This window comes from Pinus tabuliformis, chromosome 5_1 (assembly GCF_031772625.1).
Source record: "Pinus tabuliformis cultivar Carrire ecotype Pingquan chromosome 5_1, CPIR1, whole genome shotgun sequence".
In the NCBI taxonomy this organism is placed as follows: Eukaryota; Viridiplantae; Streptophyta; class Pinopsida; order Pinales; family Pinaceae; genus Pinus; species Pinus tabuliformis.
Window position 1 is genome coordinate 537,563,915 of NC_142305.1, and position 22,194 is coordinate 537,586,108.

Consider the following 22,194-nt stretch of genomic DNA (forward strand, 5'->3'; position numbering starts at 1 on the left):
ATCCTTTGAAATGAGAATATATAGTCATTTTGTTTGACCTCATGTAAATGGAATCTACATTTGGCAAGTGCGAGATTGACATGAAAAGAATATATGATTTGATATCAAGGTTTAATTGCACTAAACAAGATAAAGGACAAAATCCAACTTAGTCCCATTATTCATAGACACAAGATCATTGTTGAATATATTGGTTTTGAGGGACATTATCAAGAAAACAAAGAAATTTCCCTCTTTGAAGGTCCAAAATTTTGCACCAATTTATCTCATTTCTTTAAAGTTTTCATGATAGAGAGATTTCACAATTACACACAAAGATTATTATAAGGTTTCAACACTTACTCTTTATTTAAACAATACAATATTTGAATTTTAACCTTATTGCATACATGTATATTCTTCTTGCTTCCAATCAACCTAGATGCCACAATTAACAAAAGTGAAATTATAATATAATTTCCAAGGATAGAAAGTTTATTTTGTCCCTCCCCTATTCCTTGTTGATTTTAAGTTCCATTAGGGTGTAGACCCAAGGAATGATTTGAGAATTTCCCAAGGCAAAGGTCCCACTTGGAGGCCTTACGAGCCAGGTAAAGAGATTATTAAGCAAGGGATTATGAAATATGTATTCTCCATTTTTAAGATGGTGGTAATAAAATAAAATAAAGTTAATATTTAACTAAAAATCTAGAGAGACATTTTAACTTACATAAAAAATAACCTTAATATTTTGGACTAAAATAATCCTTAAGAAAGACAAATATTTGACTAATGTCAACATAAGTTATTGAAACTTCTACCTTAACAAATTTTTGTTTTCATCTAAGTTTATCAAGGCATCTAATCCACTCAACAACACAATTTTCTCTATTCAAAATATAAAATATAGTTTCAAGTATCTATTATTAATGGAAAAACTAAATACATTGAAGAATACCAAGCCAAGACCTTAAAACTTAAGAGCTTGATCTTTGTGCCTCATATTAAACATTTTCTCAATCAAGTTGTTTTTTTCCTATAAAATTGTGATTTGATCTACAAAAAGCTATTATTAAGATGCAATACAACAAGTGGCCTATAGACATTAAATGGGTGTTAAGAAAGGGTGCAAATTTTCCTAAACTATTTAGAACATCAAAGATGTATTAGTATGGTCAAACTCATTGTTGGCATTGTACATGTTGATGATATTTTCCTACTTGCAAAAAACATTGAATATATTCACAAGCAACTCAAAGCCTTTCAACAATTTAGCAAAAAATTATGAGCTTGCTATTAATACCAATAAAATCAAAGATTATGATAAATAATGTAAGAAAATAATTTATTCTCATTTTACATGGTGATAACACCCTTGAAGAGGTGTAATCTTGCAAATACTCGAAGGTATCAATTTAAGGGACCATTGTGTTGGAAAAAAAAATTAGTGCTTTGAAATATTATTATAATCCTAAAGAAAATGTAGAAATTTTTAACTCTAGAATTGTGATAAGAAACTTATTTTCATCACTTTAGATACCCTAAATATTATTTAAGTTTTATGAAATTTGGTCTTACAATTCATGAAATTTCTAAGAATAAAATTGTGCAAATCTAAAAATATTTCATACCCTATAATTTTAAAGGTGAATACAACATCCCTCACACCATTCTATTCATCGAAACTAGATGTACATTTATAGAATATAAATTCATGATTCAATTTTTGAAATATACCAGTACAATGTGCTCAACATGATTAATAAATTTGGTATAATTGTACTTTCAAAATGAACTAAAGGAAAAAGAAAGATATGAATGAGAAATTATCAAAAGATTCATTTAAAAAAGTTAGGTCAAACTCACTGTAAAATCCTACTCAATTTGATTAAGAAATCACCATGCAAAATCTGATCTAATTAGGGTGTTGCCATCAACACAATTAGGCTCTTACCATCAACCTTACCTCTTTCTTAGTTATAAATTTTGATGCCGTGAATAATTAAAATGAGCACACCCATTAAAATGACCACACCCATTTTTTCCAGGTATGTAAATAGAAACTTAACAAAATTAGACCATTAACATCTACCTAGCCCCTTTGTTAGCTAGAAATTTTGATGTTATAGAAGGTGAAAATGAGAACTTCCATTTCCTTAGCATATTTTGAAGCTTTGTCAATGTATTTTTACATATCCTTTGGAACATAAAGGAGTAATACATTAACTACTTTCTTGTAAGAAAAAGTAGGGATGTATAGTGAAATATAATGGATAGCTCTATGGCTCTTATGTGTAGACTGTGGTTGCATTTATTTATGCATAAATTGAACCTACTAATAATTTGAGAGTAAAAGCGTGAACCATAGAGAGGTGATAAAAAACAAAACAGTTACAATAATAACAATCTAACACAACACCCTTCCTTTACTTGAATGTGTAACAAGTACATTATTAACAATCTTTTGATAGTGTTGGACCCGCCAACATGTCAAGGGATCTCCCTGGTAAGAAGTCCCAAGTAGACCTCAAACCGTTTGGTGTAGGAGTCCCAATAGGGGTCGTACAGTATCGCCTTGACTGTGATTGCACGTAGAGATAAGTGAGATGTCCTTGTTGGTAGCAAGGGTGTGACATGTGCAGCAAGACAAGGAAGGTGCATGAATGGTTCTAACACACGGAATGTGGAATGAGTGCACCCCTTGGAAACTTGTGTAAACATGTAGCTTGGAAGGGAACACACGAAAAAAGTTGCATTACAAGCTGGAAGGAAGGTGAACCAACAATCCAAAATGATGGTTAAACGAACAACACATCTTAGTAAGATTCATACATACATATACAGATAGGGTCTATACATCCATGCGTAAGAAAACATATGCATATATCATTAGAGTAAACAAGTTAACTGAAATAAAATAAAAACATATGCATGAAATGTGCTAGATCTATTATATTAAGAAGTGAAACTCCAATCATACAGTACAACCATGAATGACCACCAGTCCCATAACAGGACATTACAATCACTGCCGCTTTCTCCTCCAAAGAGATGTACTAGCTCTTCACTATGGAGAAGACAAGGCTCATTACAATACTCTCGAAGATTTCTCTAAGATACTCCTATCGGAAGCTTGGCTAACCAAAAGCCTTTACAATGAGTTATGAGGTACTATAAATAGCAAAGAGTGGGGTGACCCTTGACATTCCCCTTTGTGACTATTCACCTACCCTCATGACTCTTCAATTACTCTATGACTATTACATTCAACTAGCGACACTTAGACTTTCACTTTATAAGATGTTACATACAATCTGCACATGTACCCATGTGAGACAAAATAGGCTTGAGCAAGCCATGCAAGACATCACTAAGACTCGGACAATTGTGGGAAGACCAACTCTTCGACATCCTCGCGATGGTCGATGATGGCGAACTAATGCCAAGCTTGGTCGTCCGTGATGGTGTTTGCATGCTCAATCGTGACATCCAGATGAAAGTGAACTCTGGTATCCGTTGCATCCGAGTACATTGATATGGCTCCTATGTCCAACTCGTATGATAACATGCACATCATCGTCTTGAGTGCAACTGGACCAACAACATACTGATGCATAATGTCTGTGCTGATATTCAAGTGTGTGCTAGTGACTATGTGCATCAAATTGTCAAAATACTTGTTTAGGTTCAGTCAGAATTGGTTCTTATATTTACCTCAGTGAGTGTGCCAATGGGTGGGATCGCATGCATGCGCATAATGACATTCATGCTCCTGAAAAATCTTTCATGCAATCGACGGTAATGCTCACCTTGTCTGATTTGTGCTAGCTGTTGGGATAGGTCTATAAGTTGTATGGGCGTAGTTTCATCAGTATGTGCATGTTGTGCCTCCTGCTGTACATGTTCCTGCTGCAACTCCTTCTTTCATCTATGTAGCTCTTGTTCTTCCTTGAGTTGCTTCTTCAACACCTACAACTCCTTCTTTGTTTCTCTCTTTGCCTTCGCGCGATCGTCTTGTCGCTTCGTCGCCTCATAGCCTCAGTATCCAAAGCTACTTTCATCACTAGTGGATCTACTTGAACTTGCAACCTTGCTCTGCCTATGCTTTGTCAACAACCTTCCTCTTGCATTTGTCGCATGCAGATATGCTACCTTCTACTGCTACCGATGGTGCTTCTCGTTGTGATGTTGCTACCATTTCATCTTGATATCCTTGTCTGTGGACAACTTGATGTCTTCATAGATAGGCAAGTTCATAGACACTTGATCGACTACATCCATAGTTGCGCTCTCAAGGATGTCTTTGACTCTGCTCATCTGGAAGCCATTGTACTTGTGCAGTTGAAAGCCATATGAAGACCTGTGATACCTGGAGACACAGAAACACTCATGGAAAGTAATTTGTCAGTTGAAAACCAAAACAAACTAAAGGATTGACATACGACATACTTGTGTGACTGTTTGTGAGATTACGCAATTTTCACTGGGAGTCTGGGAGATTGACTACCGAAACTGTGCAAGGCACATTCTAGGCTATCGGGAGGCTAACTGGCTTCTAGAACTACGCAATGTACAATCCAAACTAGTGTTCTTAGGACTGAAACTCCGCAATGTGCAATTTTAGTCAGCAATGACATGCAAACCAGCAAACTGCATTGCGCAGTTTCTGGGGCGAGCAAGGCATTGCCTCCCAGAATTGCACAATGCAAGCCTTGAGGTCAGTGTTGGGCTAGAATTACATGATTTATGGAGGGAAGGTAGAACCTTCACTTCTAGAAATGTGCAATGCTAGCCGAGCAAGGCAAGGTCCGGGCCAACGCAGCCCAGATCCGCCGACGGGCGACTGAAAACATGGGAAGTCTGAAAGCATGGTGAAACTGAGTGTAAACAAGAGTGAATGGTCATACATGCAAACAATAAGTGCAGGATTCAGAAAACGAGAAAACATGCATGTGTGTGAAGCGGGTCGCCGCAACGGTGACCATTGGTGCAAAAACAATGTCATGCATGCAACAACAGTGAGATGCAAGTGAAAACTAAAACGATAATTTTACAAGCTAACATACATGAAAATGACAACAAACGCTCATTGAAATAAAGTAGACAACACTTACACAAAGTGAAACACAAAAAATGACATAAACACATTGCAAGACATGGGAAGCAGACTTACCTTGAAACAGCTAAGTTGAAACTATCGAAGACTCCTGGATGCGATGTGGGACGTCAGAGCTACAAGGTGGATGTGAGGAATGAGCTCTGTAGTGCCTGGTTTATAAGTTTTGATAAGATAGAGGTTATGACGCGCATGCTAGAAATCTAGGAAAAAGTGACACTTGGCGAGAGGTTTCTAAAATGATCTTTGCATGTAACCTCCAACTGCTAAAAATAGATCCCTAAATCTAGGAATTCATTTTTCGTGCTTTTGCTATTTCAATAAAAGCAACCCATGCATGGAAATCAGTTTTTCTTGGTCCTAAAGGGAACCAGTCAACCTGAAGGAACATGCAACAGCCTACAATACTAGGAGATGGATTTTTGTAGTTTCTGGGCTGAGCTAGGCTAGCTGTCCTTGAGGGATTGCACAATTTTTGGGGTCAGCAAATGACTGCTGCCCAGAATTGTGCAATTTCTGAGCTGAGCTACAGTGCTGGGCCAAATTGCACAGTTTTCTCAAGGAAGCCTATCTCACTACATTGCACAATTTCTGAGCCCAACAATCCGCCCAACAAATTTGCGCAATTTCTGGAGGGAAGGATGGTTCCCCTCCATAATTGTGCAATTTTCTGAGGGATTTGCTTAGCCAGCAACTGGCTTAAGTCTAGAATGGCAGCCTGTTAAGGGAGTGAAGCAAACTGACATGCACAGGCTGGCAAGCCACTGAAAAACTGATGAAGCTTATGTACTTGACAATGCAAGACATGCTGCTAGGATGGTTGGTAAGGAGGCTCCAAAATGAAGCTAAGGCAAAATTTTGGAGGGTGGCTGTAGCCGCTACAACGCAATCTCAAATAATGTAATTATGATAAATGAATAAGTGTATTACAATGCATTATGTTGTATATGTTTATAAAAATCTATAACATATCATATCACTCTTCAGCTATGCTCTTTTTTCATATGCTATCGAAATATTTGTCAATGTATTTTTACATATCCCTTGGAATAGAAGGAGTAATACATTAACTACTTTGTTGTAAGAAAAAGTAGGGATCTATAGTGAAATATAATGGATAGCTCTATGGCTCTTATGTATAGACCGTGGTTGCGTTTATCTATGCATAAATTGAGCCTAGTAATAATTTGAGAGTAAAAGTGTGAATGATAAAGAGGTGATCAACAACAAAACACTTATAGTAATAAAAATCTAACACAATACCCTTCCTTTATTTGAATTTGTAAAAGTACATTATTAACGATCTCAAATAATGTAATTATGATAAATGAATAATTGTATTACAATGTGTTATGTTGTATGTGTTTATAATGGTCTATAACATATCACATCACTCTTCATCTATGCTCTTTTTTCATATGCTATCGACTTAAGGCGGTTCATTTGCAACATTTGGTGCAATTGCTAGTTTTAGAATAATGAAATAATACAAATTAATAAGATTGATGTATTATATCAAAATATTACTTTGTACGGTATTTTTTTTATAAAAGTTGTAAAAGTTCTATGGTATTTTAAAATTTAAAATTTATCATTTTATAAATAAAATGTATTTCATTATGTTGATAGATGCCCCTTTCAAATTTTAATCTAATCATCAATAATTATTGGGGTAGATGGTAGGGATTTAACCTCTATTAAAAATTTTAGAATATTCTTAATAGTATACACAACTTAGAGATTGAGATTTATCTCCAAAGTAGGTCTACCATTTTCTCCATTTTAATTAAATTAATTAATTAAAAAAATCCACATAAATAAGTGTCATATAAAGTGAGTTGTCATTTTTTAGAATAGAGTGTTGACAAACCAATTAAGAATCTCTGGGATAAAAACAGAAGTAAATTTCCATAGTTAACAATCTTATTCCACATATATATATATATATATATATATATATATATATATATATATATATATATATATATATATATATATATATATATATATATATATATATATATTTAAGAATGGAATAGGAAAAGTATTTTGATGTTTATTATTGTATTATTGATTGCTGTGTTACTAGTCATTTAATTTGTATTATATATATGAAAAATGAAAATATATAATTTGATAAAATGATATAATTAGATTTGATGAAAATTTTAAATTATGTAGTGTGGAATTTTTTTAATTAATTAATTTAAACATTTATAAAATATAGAATATTATTAATAATTTAATATTAATTCATAAATTATTAATAAACATGTGTAATATGTTGATGTTTAATATATGTAAAAAGTAATTGATAGTTAATTTAGATTAATTTAAATGTTTAGAGTTAAAGACCTTCAAAACCATATAATTGATAGCTAATTTAGATCAATTTAAATGTTTATGGAGTTAAAAACCTCTTAAACCATGTATATATAAAGTATGCTACATAGGAATCATAAACCTCAATTTAATATAGCTTTACACATAATATCTATTTCATGTAATATCATATTTTTTAATTAATTAATTTAAACATTTATAAAATATAAAATATTATAAATAATTTAATATTAATTGATAAATTATTAATAAATAAGTGTAATATGTTGATGTTTAATATCTGCTTCTTAGGTAAAAACTAATTGATACCTAATTTAGATTTATTTAAATGTTTAGAGTTAAAAACCTTCAAAATCATATAATTGATAGCTAATTTAGATCAATTTAAATGTTTACAGAGTTAAAAACCTCTTAAACCATGTATATATAAAGTATACTACATAGTAATCATAAACCCCAATTTAAAATAGCTTTACATATAATATCATATTTTTTAATTAATTAATTTAAACATTTATAAAATATAAAATATTATAAATTAATTAATATTAATTGATAAATTATTAATAATTAAGTGTAATATGTTGATGTTTAATACCTATTTCTTAGGTAAAAACTAATTGATGGTTAATTTAGATTTATTTAAATGTTTAAAGTTAAAAACCTTCCAAATCATATAATTGATAGCTAATTTAGATCAATATAAATGTTTATAAAGCCATCAATTAATTTAAATGAATATTGTAACTAAAAAAACTAGTAATTTATTTTATTTATGCAAATAAATTAATTTAATTGAGTATTGTAACTAAAACATATGTAACTATTTATTTTATATTAAATTCATTATCCAAATATTAATGAAAAAATTATAAACTATCAAACTAAAAATAATATAATATCACTGACTATATTTATTGTCTGACATATTTTTATTAGTAAAGTATATGGTAAATAAATTATTAAGCATAAATATTTAGATTTGATAAGTAGATTCTTTATTAAATGTTAATATAATATAATATAATATAATCTGACTGACTATATTTATCGTCTTGCACATTTTTATTAATAAAGTATATGGTAAATAAATTATTAAGTATAAGTATTTAGATTTGATAGGTGTATTCCTTATTAAATTTTATGACACTAGTTTGATACTTTATACAATAATTTTTTTTCCCAAAATATTTAGTTTAATATTTAATTTTTTAAAAATTTCAATGAATTTTATAAAATCAAAACTAATTGAAAATCAAACCTTTTTGACTAAAATAAAAAACAATATATTATGCTTTTAGCTGATATAAAAATTTATTGTTTAATATAATTTTTATTTTATTTTATATTAATATCATTAATTCAAAATTCAATTTAATAAAAAACAAAATGTAAAAATTGTTTACGTAAAATTATAAAATGCTGAAAAATCAGTTTCCAATATGCACTGTAAAGAAATTTGTAAAACACAATAATACCCTACTAGATGTTTAAAATATCACAGACAAGAACCTATAAATAATCTACATATAATCGCATAAAAAATTCTACGCGAAAGGAAACTAACACAATTGCTTAAAATGTGCTTCGAAATATGACATTTACACACAAACTTTGATTCTCAGATCTCAAAAATTCTAAATTTGTTCTATACACTTCAATCAAAGTTTAATCATAAAAGTTCCTTATGGACCAACCTAGGTTAAGAACACAAGCAGAGGGTTTTTCAAATTCAAGAAAGTAGTGAGTTTGATAAATGACATATTAAATGCTCTGTTCTGCACTCATTTACCTCACGTCTAGTCAAGTTTATGGATAGTGTGGCCGGAATCAGTCATCGGGTGAAGGGATCTATAATGGCCATCCATAACTGCTAGGTTGCATGCATGGTGCGCTGGATATGCATTCGGCTGAGAGAATGTTAATGACTTTGCAGTTTGGTCACTGGTGGTTCCCAGGCACTGGTTTGGTGCCTGCTCATATACATATTATATATCCGCCAAACATGAGATGACATTTACTGGTGAGAAGACATCCCCGGCAGGTGCAATTAAAATCTAAATCTGGGCTAGATTCGTCGAAAGAGATCTGCAGTACGCCATCATAAACATCTGTAATCTCCGCCCTCCCGTAGCCGCGTGAGACTATGCTCTTTAAGTTTAATGCAACACTGAGAATTGTAATCAATTTAATTCGAATATTTGAGCCATTGTAATAAATTTTTGTGCTGAGAGGTTATAAATTAGTAGTAGGGATGGGTAAGTGCGTCAAAATAATCCAAAAAATAAAATAATATAATATAATACAATTTAATATAAAGAATATAAAATTTTGTAATACTTTATTTATTTAAGTATTGGGTTTTCACAGTATATTATATTAGATATCATTTTGGGATTCAAGTGCGTTAAGTAAGTCATAAAGATTCAAGTGCATTAAGTAAGTCATTCATGATCATTTTCATGAAAGGTAATTGTAACTAATTAATTTCTCATGATTTTTGAATAGTTCACTTAACACTTATTGCATCGGGTGATGTTCACACCGGTGAAGAAGTGGGATTGAAACTAGAGAAATGATGATCCGGTGAAGAAGTGGGATTGAAACTAGAGAAATGAATCATCAATGATTGACTCTATGTAATCAATTTAATTTGAATATTTGAGCCATTGTAATAAATTTTTGTGCTGAGAGGTTATAAATTAGTAGTAGGGATGGGTAAGTGCGTCAAAATAACCCCAAAAAAAATACTATAATATAATACAATTTAATATAAAGAATATAAAATTTTGTAATAATTTATTTATTTAAGTATTGAGTTTTCACAGTTTATTATATTAGATATCATTTTGGGATTCAAGTGCATTAAGTAAGTCATAAAGATTCAAGTGCGTTAAGTAAGTCATTCATCTATGACCATTCATGAAAGGTAATTGTAACTAACTAATTTCTCATGATTTTTGAATAGTTCACTTAACAGTTATTGCATCGGGTGATGTTCACACGGGTGAAGAAGTGGGATTATGAATCATATAGCGTCAATCATTGATGATTCATTTCTCTAGTTTCAATCTCACTTCTTCAATTCATTTCTCTAGTTTCAATCCCACTTCTTCACCCCTGCATCACCCATGCAATGAGTGCTAAGTGGATTATTCAAAAATCATGAGAAATTAGTGAGTTATGACTACCTTTCATGGAAATGGTCATAGATGAATGACGCAGTTGAATCCCAAAATGATATCTAATATAATTAAATATTTGTAAAAATAAAAATAAAAAATAAAAAATAGATATATTATTATTGTTATTATCTAATTTTAAGGGAACCCACACCAAATTAGTGTATGAGACTCTTTCTTGTTTGTGGGACAAGGGACTCATTTCAACCCAAGAGCAAGACATACATACTCTACTCGCTCTGATTTTGAACTTGTAAAATCAGAACTTGTAACTTTTTAGGAAGAAACCCATGCTCTTAACCATTAGGCCCACTCAAGCTATATTATTATTATTATCCATTTTTAAGGTCATGACTAAGTCTACTAAGGCATACATACTCTACCCCTTCTCACTTGTAACTTCTTAGAATAAAACACATGCTCTTAACCCTCAAGTTAACTAAAAATATAAATATTTCTATATTAAAATTATAATATTTGAATTTAATATATAATATTTGAAAATATTAAATTGATATAATTTTAATATAAATTTTATTATTATAATAAATATAGTAAAATTTAATATTATTATTAAATTTAATATTAATATTAATATATTAATATATTAATATTATTAAATTTACCTCACACCAATAAATATTAATATTATTAAATTTAATAATAATTTATTTATATCCAGGGATTTAATCTTTTAAAGCATGATATATCGGGAATTAATAGATCTATACTAGTATATTTTTAAATAAATATTAAAGGTTGAAACTAGGCATAGGCTCTCTGAAACTGGGCTTATCTCTCATGTGAGTTTTACTTAATCTAACTAATTAGATTTTTTTAATTATATTTTGATAAAATCAAATAAGTATTTTGTAAATTTAAATTATTTAAGTGTTTCAGAGGTTTTTGATGGTGTTGAATCTATTTTCATTATTAAATATATGATTAAAGTACTTAGTCTACATCATTTTTTGAAGTTGTTTTACTCAAATTTCAATTATTTTTTACTTTCCAATCTATTTCGCCACCTGAAAATTTTGATAATGTTAAATCCATCTCCACTATCAAATATATGATTAAAATACTGGCTCTACATAATTTTTTGAAATGCTTTTACACAAGTTCCAACCATTTTTAGCTTTCCAGTCAATTATTGTTTTTTTATTATATTGTGATAAAATCAAATAAGTATTTTGTAAAATTAAATTATTTAAGTTTTTCAGATGTTTTTTTTGATAGTGTTGAATCTATTTCCACTATTAAATATATGATTAAAGTACTATTTCTACATCATTTTTTGAAGATGTTTTACTCAAATTTCAATCATTTTTACTTTCAGTCTATTTTGCCACCTAAAAATTTAGATAATGGAACATAATTTTTTGAAATGCTTTTACAGAAGTTCCAACCATTTTTAGCTTTCCAGTCAATTCCTTTAATTTCCGCCACCTTAGACGACTCCATACGAATATACTTCACGTCTGCCATATGCTCTACCGTTATGCTCGAAACCAGCCATCTGCCATATCCTATCATATGTAGGTATAGCATATCATATGTAGGTAGGATATGTGATAGAAAAGGGAGAAGATGGGCTGGAAAGTGACCAAATTAGGGTCACGGAGAAGAATCTAAAAGGGTAGAGCTAGAGCGATTTTATCATTTTCAGCATGGCGGGGAAGGAAGGGGAGCCGAGAATGTTGGAGATCCAACATTTCAGCCATGGTGAGCACACCCTGCGCTTCGTGTATGGTTGGCGCTACACATACGATGGCTGCGGAGAAGTCGGTTACGGTTTCAGATACCAGTGCAGTCCGTGTAACTTCACCTTGCACGAATCCTGCGCCCGAGCTTCCAAGTCCATCAGTCATTCCTGTCATCCCCAGCATCCTCTAGTGTTCAGGGAGAAGCCATTGAAATATCATATCGAATGCGACCTTTGCAGAGAGAAAATCTCAGGGTTCGTTTATGAGTGCCGTGGGTGTGACATTGACCTTCATCCATCGTGTGCAAAGTTGCCTCATTCGCTGCTGCATGCTTTGCATCCGCACCACACGCTTCAACTCGTGCCTTCTCACATTACTGAACATGTATGTAATGTATGTGGAGAAGCTTTTACTTCTGACGGAATGCGCTATCGCTGCTGCGAGGGTTCTACGACTTGTGACTTCAATTTACACATCTCCTGCGCGAAACTACCTGTGGATTCGCTGGAAGAGATGAGAATGCAGTCGATATCGCCACTTGAAGTGCCCTGCGTCCACATGTCCATCTCAGCTATCCATTCGCTGGCAGAGATGAGAATGCTGTCGATATCGCCACTTGAGCTGGACCGCGGCAACGTTCCCACCTCGACTATGCTGCCGATACTTGGCCCCACAGGAACTGTGTACTCAGGAGCCCCTTCCCCTTCGGGAACTGTGATATACTCGGACGCTCCTTCAGGAACTGTGAATTCGGGAGCCCCTTCAGTAACAGCTGCGGCAGCGAGAAGCTCTTCGTCAACGGGAACGACAGCGGAGGCGAAAAAGGGTTTGGATGCTCTGGAAAAGGGTTCGAAAGTTCTGGGCTTTACTTCGAATGTTGTTGATACGGGGAATTCTTCATCTCGTATTAACTAACCTATGCTGGCGCATGGATATAAAGCAGACCATCCGAAAGTATTTTACGCATATGTTACCGAATAAAATAAAACAAGTGTTGCCGCAGTGGTTATACTCTGTACTTTTTGGACATTTGAAAGTTTTATAGCTTATGCATTAGTTTTATGTTAAGCTGCGTTTCGCACATGGTTTTTCGAACCATGGCTTTTGAAAAACCAAAGCTCTTTTACAGAACGTATATACAGAGGGTTTTTACCGAAGCTCTTTTACCAATATACATAGGAGGGTTTTTGCTTGTATTAGCGGCTGGGAGATTTCATGAAATACGATAATGATATTTTGTTTGTTCGGATGCTTATCATATTTGAGTTTTCATTTGCCATTTTATTTGGTGTTGAAGTTTTAATGTTGCATTAACCCGTGATTATATAAGTTTTAATGCTGTGATTATGAATTTTTATATGGTTTTTTTAAAAGTAGAATGTAGATTGTTAGTTTTACATTGTTGTGAAGTTATTTTGCTGTTAATTGTTATTTTTCTTTTCATTTTTTAAGTTCAGTTTTTTAATTTTTATTTTTTTTAAAAGATAGCTGAATATAAGTATATTTTGGAATAGTTTAATTTTCGAATTTTTTTATAATAGAAGTTAGTATTTCACCATGTTAAATTTGACATGTCAGTTTATATTTTAGTTTTTCCATATTTTATATATGGTTGTAAGTTGTTTAGTTGACATATTTATTTTTATTTAGTTTATAGATTTTGCTATTTTGGGTATTTTTCGAAAGAAATTTTTAGTCGTTTTTTCCTTTTAGAGGATGGGTCAATACAAATATATTTTGGAATACTTTAAATCATATGTTTCTGTAGCATGAGCCACTATTTCAATATATTAATTTCAATGTTAGTTCATATTTTAATTTTTTGGTAGCTGATATTTGGTGACACTTTGCTTAGTTGGTATATTAGTTCATTTTTATTTATTTAGCTCATACATTTTACTTATTTTTAGTTGATTTTTGAAAGAAACTCTTTTAACTTTTTAATTTTTCATCATTTTTTTTTAAGAGGGTGGTTCAATACAAACATATTTTATAATACCCCAACTTACAGATTCTTGCAAGGAAAGCTAGTATTTCAAGATATTAAGTAGCATGCTAGTGCATATTTTAGTTCGTTTTAGTTGATTTTTGAAAAGAACTCTTGAACTTTTTAATTTTTCACTTTTTTTTTTTTTAAGAGGATGATTCAATACAAACATATTTTAGAATACCCCAATTTACAGATTCTTGCAAGGAAAGCTAGTATTTCAAGATATTAAGTGGCATGCTAGTTCATATTTTAGTTTTTTGTGGTTGCACCTTGCTTAGTTGGCATATTAGTTCATTTTTATTTGGCTTGTAAATTTTTCTCTTTCTAGTCTATTTTTAAAACTCTTACATGGTTTAGTTTTTCACTTTTCCTTTTTAAAGATGGTTGAACACATACATATATTTGATTGAATACCCCAACTTGCATATTCATGTAGGGGAAACTAGTTTTTCAAGATCTTAATTGACATGCAAGTTCACATTTTAGTTTCATGGTTGTCCATTGCTTAGTTGGCATATTGTTCATTTCTATTTAACTTGTAAATTCTGCTTCTTTTCAGTGGATTTTTAGATCCCTTTATTATTTTAGCGTTTTAACTTTTCTTTTTATAGAAGGGTGAATAAAAACATATTTTGGAATAACCCAACTTACACTTTCACGTAAGAGAAGCTAGTGTTTCAACATACTAATTGGCATGATAGTTCATGTTTTAGTTTCTTAGTAGTTTACATAAATAGATTTTTAGGGAGCAGTCATCATATAAAAGTAATTCATATATTGTTATTCAAAACCAAATTACACTCCACATATATAGTGCCTATGAGATCCAACAAAGCCATCATATAAAAGTAATTCATATATTGTTATTCAAAATCAAATTACACCCCACATATATAGTGCCTATGAAATCCAACAAATTCCAAGCAAGGAGAATATTGTTGAACAACCAAATCTAACCAACAACCCAATCCTACCTATATATTATTATAAGATTTATTCCAAATACACATATAAATCACATATATCCTATATGTTCTTCATCAATAATTACATCAACTATGGAATTTTGTAAACACCGCTCATCACCACATGACCTCCATTTAAAACATAATTGTTTCTTACCATTGTGGACGAACTTTGAAGAATTGACACTTCTTGATCTCTCAAAGAATGATCTTGGTATTGAACCACTCTATGGAAAAACTCCCATATATCCAAATTCAACTAACTACAATTTTGATACAACTAATATTTCTAACACACAAGGATCTCATAAAAAAATTTTGTAACTCGTGCTTTTGAAGCCCAAAGCAAAACAAGACCATTCAACATATAAATAACTCACATAATTAAATTAATGTTATTTTCTCTTGGTATCAAAAAACGTGGAGAACTACTAATTTAATTGTATTACTTTGTTTATCAATTGAGTTTTTACCTTCTTATCACTAAAATTAATAATAAATAGAAAACCAACCAACATTGTTTGTTGTTATCTGGGCATAAAGAAATCACCATATCTCTCCTTTAATATCTCATCTCTAAGTTCACCACCAAAGAACACCGAGAACCACTAATTTAATTATATTACTTTGTTTATCAATTGAGTTTTCACCATTTTACAACTAGAATTAATAAGAAATGGAAAACCGACCAACATCGTTCGTTGTTATCCTAGCATAAAGAAGTCACCATGTCCCTCCTTTAATATCCCATCTCCAAGTTCACCACCAACGGCCCAAGCCGGTTAACGCCACCATGGTGCTTTTTGAAACTACAAATTGCTCCCAACACTGCGCTGTCAACTATTCACTGAGAACTCTATTGGTAGTTGGACTCTTAAAAGGTAAAGGCTTGTGCACTAGTTTCCACCTTAACATGTTAACTATTTCGAAACCTCTGAAATGTGGCGAAACTGGGAAAAACCGATCCAGAAAGCAGCAAAGGCTCAACTAACTCCAATGTGGCACAAATTGGAATATCATATCCACCTCAGGTTTAAAATTAGTAATCGCCCTAAAATACGAGCCCCGCGTGCGATGAGTCAACAGAAATACACAAAAATAGTTCTCCTCCTTTCCCTGGGCTTTATCGTTCTGCATCAAAGTGCTTCCACAATGGCTCAACATAGACAGACATTGAATTTTAATGCAATGGATCTGCATCTCAACTCGATTGCTTCACACGCATATGACTCCTCAGTCACCAAGTTACTCTAGCTATAAAGGGACACAATCTATATTTCCCCATACAAACACGTACTCTGCACATATGAGTGACGCAATTGCTTCCAATCTATAGCGAGTATCCACATCTTTGTGTGCTAATCGCATAATTCAGGAAGAAGAAAAAAAAAAATGTAGAGAAATGCATTCTCGTGCCATACTATCCACAGGAAAAATTTTACAATACTATTGGTGCTCAGAGTGTTTGGAAGTGAGCCTGCTCAAAGTGCCCCCTTTCCTGTAGAACGCTTTGAAATTGCTGGAATTGATCAGAAAGGCCTTATTGGAATCCTCTAGTGCCTAGTTGCCCACTCTCAGAGCTCTGAAATAGAAGACAGTGACAAGGACGTTCTTGTCGGGGTCGGATTTGTGCAAATTGGGGCCCTTGGTTGTGACCTCATATGCACTAAGCAAGGCAAGGACACCCCTAGGCTGTGGTCAATAACGGTTATCAATGTTCTCCTTTCTACGTATGTTCATTCACGAGGCGGCGGAACTTGTTTGACAAACATGAAACACACCCAAAACACATTCTTGCACACAACAACCTTTGACCTACTGTTAGTCTATATACACTAGGGGATTAATTTTCAGAATTCTTCCATCCTCTTGGGTCCTCACTTAAAAGGAATCAAGCCTCATACAAGCTCTGATACCAAAATAGATTTTTGAGTAGTCATAATGCATAGATTACACAAAAATAATTCAAATATTGTTATTTAAAACCAAATTAAATTCCACATATATAGTGTCTACGAGATCCCATAGATTCTAGAAAGGGAGAATATTATTGAACAACCAAATGATGGCTGCTATCTCAACAAACCACAGTGGTGGTAGAGGGGAAATCAAGGACCTTTTTGGGAAATCAAGGATCTTTTTGGAAAATCGCTCACGAGTTACCAAATAGACCTTGCTTTGCACAAAACCCAGATGTTAGAATTTTGAATTTCGTCTACTTTTGATCTAAAATTGACCCATAAATTTGATGACAGTTTTCCCTTACGAATTTTTTTCCTCTGTTGGCTTGATACATAGTGCTCCGTATTTTCGAATATGTAATGTAAATGACTATTTCCAATACACGGTGTTGGATGCAAAAGCACTAGATTAGAAGATTAACTGAAATGTGATTCTCCATATTTTCATTTAAATGTAAATAACAGAGAAAACACAGTGCATGAATTTCTTATTCAACACAAAAATTTAAAATCCAAATCAATTTCAATCTCCAGATATTAATATTATGGTTCACAAACCTCACAAGTGCATATGCAAATAACTGTTTCTCACACACTTACAAATTTCAATTTGTTGATAAAAAAACATTGGTCTAAGAAATGTTGTTCAGTTAACTTCAATCTCAAAAAAAAGAAAATAGTGTATCTCTCTTCCACACCAAAACTTCTAGCCCAAAAATTTCCCTCCTCTCTCCAAAAAACTAAAAGCCACTGTCCAAGAAATGAATTCATGAATGTAAACCAATTTCCTTTAGCCCTAACTACCTACTAATTATAAAATAATTTCTTTTAACTAGATATTCCTAAGTAATATTCACTGAATATCAAAAAATTTTCACAAATAAACTTTAAAATGTTTTAGCCTTGACATGTGATCAATCCATCACATCGCTAAGCTCTTGCTCTAATTTTAATAACTTACCATTTTTATGTGTTTGGCCTAATGCAATTGCATCAAACGCCCCAAGAAAGAAAATTTTATGAGCTCTTGCTCATAATATCTTCTATAGAATGCCCTGCTTTCTATAGTGCTGCTTCACCCATCCAAGTAGAATCCTCCATCGGCCGGTCTTTCCACTTCACAAGATATTGCAAGTATTATGTCTTTCTGATCTTCTAGGAAACACGTGTATCCAAAATCTTTTCAACGTCTAAACTCTTTTCCACGCATATTTTGCTCAACCACCGTTGTTCATTTCTTTCATCCTAGTCAAGATTCCCAAACACTTGATCCGGATCACCAACTATGTAGGGCTACAAATCCGCTACATTAAAAATGGGTGAAATCCCAATCCCTGGAGGTAACTCCAGCTCATAAGCATTCGCTGGAAACTTATGGAGGATCTTACAAGGTCTTATCTTATTCATTTTCAATTTGTTATATTCTCCCCTCAGAAACCTCTCTTTTCTTAGGTGAGCTAGGACTACATCTCCCACTTCAAAGTTTACTTCTTTCCTGTGTACATTTTATTGTTGCTTGTCGTTGTTGCTTGTATCTTGTAATCTTTGTTTTACATGCTCGTGCAACTCATCCATCGCTGTTGCAAAATCCTCTCCATCAGCACTTCTGTGCTCAAGATTTCTCAAGTCTCTTAGCTCACAAATTCCCCTCGAATGCATGTCGTACAAGGTTTGAAATGTAATTTTTCTTGTGCTCCTATTTGGGGAGTCATTATATGCAAAATCAGCCTAGGCTAGCACATGATCCCATTGCTTTGGTCGGTCCCCTACTAAACTCTTCAATAAATTACCCAAACCCTTGTTCACAACCTCTGTTTTCCCATCAGAGTGTGGATGATAGGCTGCGCGAAAGTTTAGCTTAGTGCCAATTTTCTTCCACAAGGTCCTCCAGAAATTTCTGGTAAATCTTGTGTCCCTGTTAGAGATTATACTTTTTGGCAAACCATGCAACCAAGCAATATCATCAAAAAACAAATTAGCCACATGGGTAGCATCACTAGTTTTGAAACACGGAATAAAATGAGCCATCTTAATAAATCTATCTACAACTACAAGGGTTGAATCATTACCTCGTTGAGTTCTCGGTAAGCCCGGAACAAATTCCATACCCATCGAATCCCAAGGTCTATTGGGAATGGGTAATGGCATGTATAGTCCAACATTTTGACTTCTCCCTTTCATATGTTGACATACCCTTCACTTACTCATGTACCTTTGTACATTTGCCTTCATCTTAGGCCAAAACTAGAAGTGACTCAGTGGCCCAAGTGTTTTCTCAACACGAAAGTGTCTATCCAACCCGCCATTATGCTTCTTTTGAACCAAGTATTCTCTCATTGAATAATTGGGAATACATCGCTGATTGTTCTTTCCTGCAACATAAACTCTTTCCATGGACTTTTGTCCCTATTGGCTAGATTTTTACATGCTACAAAAGCTTCTTTAAAATTAGCGTCAATGTCATACAAGTCCTTCAAATAATCAAAGCCTAAAATTTGTATTTGACTTTCTTGCATAATTAAACATATCCTATTCAAGGCATCAACTACCTTATTTGCCTTCCCATTAATGTGCTTGAAAACAAAAGTGAATTTTGAAGGAACTCCACCCACTTTGCATGTTTATGATTTAACTTATGTTGCGGCATAATGTATTGTACGACAGAATTATCCGTGTATAGAACAATTTCGTTAGGCATCAAGTAATGTCTTCAATGCTTCAAATCTTAAACCACCGCATAAAATTATTTTTCGTAGGAAGAGTATTTCTGTTTTGACTCATTTAAATTCTCGCTGAAATATGCAACTGTCTTATCTTCTTGGCTCAGTTCAACTCCAATGGTTGTCCCACTAGCATCACATCTCACTTGAAAGCGTTGATTGAAGTCTGGAAACTTCAACACTGACGTCTCAATGGTCTTCTTTAATAGTTGAATCTTTTTATGTTGTTGTTGTCCAATAAAATGGCTACCCATTCTTCTTGATGGTGTCAATGATAGGTGCACAAATGGAACTAAAATTCCTGATAAATTTGTTGTAGAATCTGGTTAATCCATGAAAACTTCTCATCTGAAAAATGTTCTTAGGTGAGGGCCAATTTACAATTGCCTCTATCTTCTCTGGATCCATTTTCAAGTCATCCGTAAAAATGACAAAACCAAAGTATACAAGCTCACTCTTCATAAAATAACACTTCTTCATGTTAATCAATAGCTTTTCTTGTTGCAATGTCTCTAAAACATACTTCAAATGTCTTAAGTGCTCTTCTTTAGTTTCACTGAATATTAAAATGTCATCCAAGTAAACAATAACAAAATTACCAATGAATTCCTTTAAGACTTATTCATCAGCGGCATAAAGGCACTGGGTGCATTTAACAAGCCAAATGGCATGACTATCCACTTGTACAAGCCTTCATTGGTCTTGAACGTTGTCTTCCACTCGTCTCATTTTCTAATCTGAATTTGATGCTAACTACTTTTCAGGGAAATTTTTGAGAAGTAAGTTTCTCCACCCAAGCAATCCGTGATATCATTCATCTGTGGTAATGGAAACCTGTAACGAAAGGTGATCTTGTTGATTTCTCTAGAGTTAGTGCACATTCTCCATTCTCCACCCTTCTTTGGACTTAGTGCTGTAGGTATGGCACACAGACTCAAACTCTCTTATTAGTCCTTTGTCCAACAATTCTTCGACTTGATTCCTCACTTCCTCATTCTCTTTAAGTGTCATTCAATATGCAACCTTGTTCAGAAAACTTGCACCCGGTATCAAGTCTATGTGATCACTGATGTCTCTTTTGGGTGGCAATTCACTTGGTAATCCATCAACTACAATATATGAAACTCATGCAACATCTCCTGAACTTCAATCGATAAATCTACAATCTCAGTTTGCAGAAGTACTACCTTTGGCTTGCAAAACCACTGCATAGCTTACCTCTTTTTCTTCCATCTGTTGTAGAAAATCCTTTCCACTAAGTAGCAGTGCTTTTGCGTTGCTTGTTTCAGTTGTACCTACCTCTTTCAATGGTACAAGATTGCACTTGATGCCATCCTTTTCGAACTTATAACAATTTTTCTCTCCATCATGTGTCACCTTCCTATCAAAATGCCATGGGAGACCCAAATGAATGTGACAAGCATCCATTGGCATTACGTCACAGAGCACCTTGTCTTTATACCTGCCTATCTGAAACTCAACTTCACTTTGTTCATGCACCAACAATTGGTGTCATTTTTGCAACCACGATACCTCAGAAGGTGTGGGATGCTTAATTTTTTTTCAATTCCAAATTTTCCACCATTTCTTAGGAGAATAAATTGTTTTTGCTTCCACTGTCAATCACCAATTTGCAGCATTTTCCTTTTGCCTTACACATTGTCTTGAATAAGGATTTCCTTTAGAATTTTTCAACAGTCTCCTTTGCTAGTTTTAACAAGAATTTGTGCATCATCAACACCTCTCCAGTGTCTGGCACATTCTCTATCTCAGGTACTTGTGCCTCTATTCCCTTGTTTTGAGCTATGTATGCACTTCGTTGTCTCGTATTGTCATTCTCAGGACATTCAAAAGATCGATGACCCAATTTGTTACATCTATAACACTAGTAGACAACCTCTCTACCCCTTCCTCTACCTCTACCTCTATGGTAAGGTATTCCTCCTCTGCTACCACCTTCTTTATCTAACTACCCTTGCTGATTTGAGTTGCCTTCATCAGTCTTTTGCGCAGGAAACTTTCATCTTCCATTTATCTGTTCTTTCCCTTTGGAAAAACCACATCCTCTACCAGAGCTTTGCTTCCTAGCTATCTTTTCTTCTGCCTTCAAGGTGCACTGATACGCTTCCTCTATTGTACTTGGAGAAAGTATGTCGATTTCATCTTGGATATATAATCTCAAACCATTGATATACCTTGTTGTCTTCTCTGAGGTATCTTATACATAGCCTA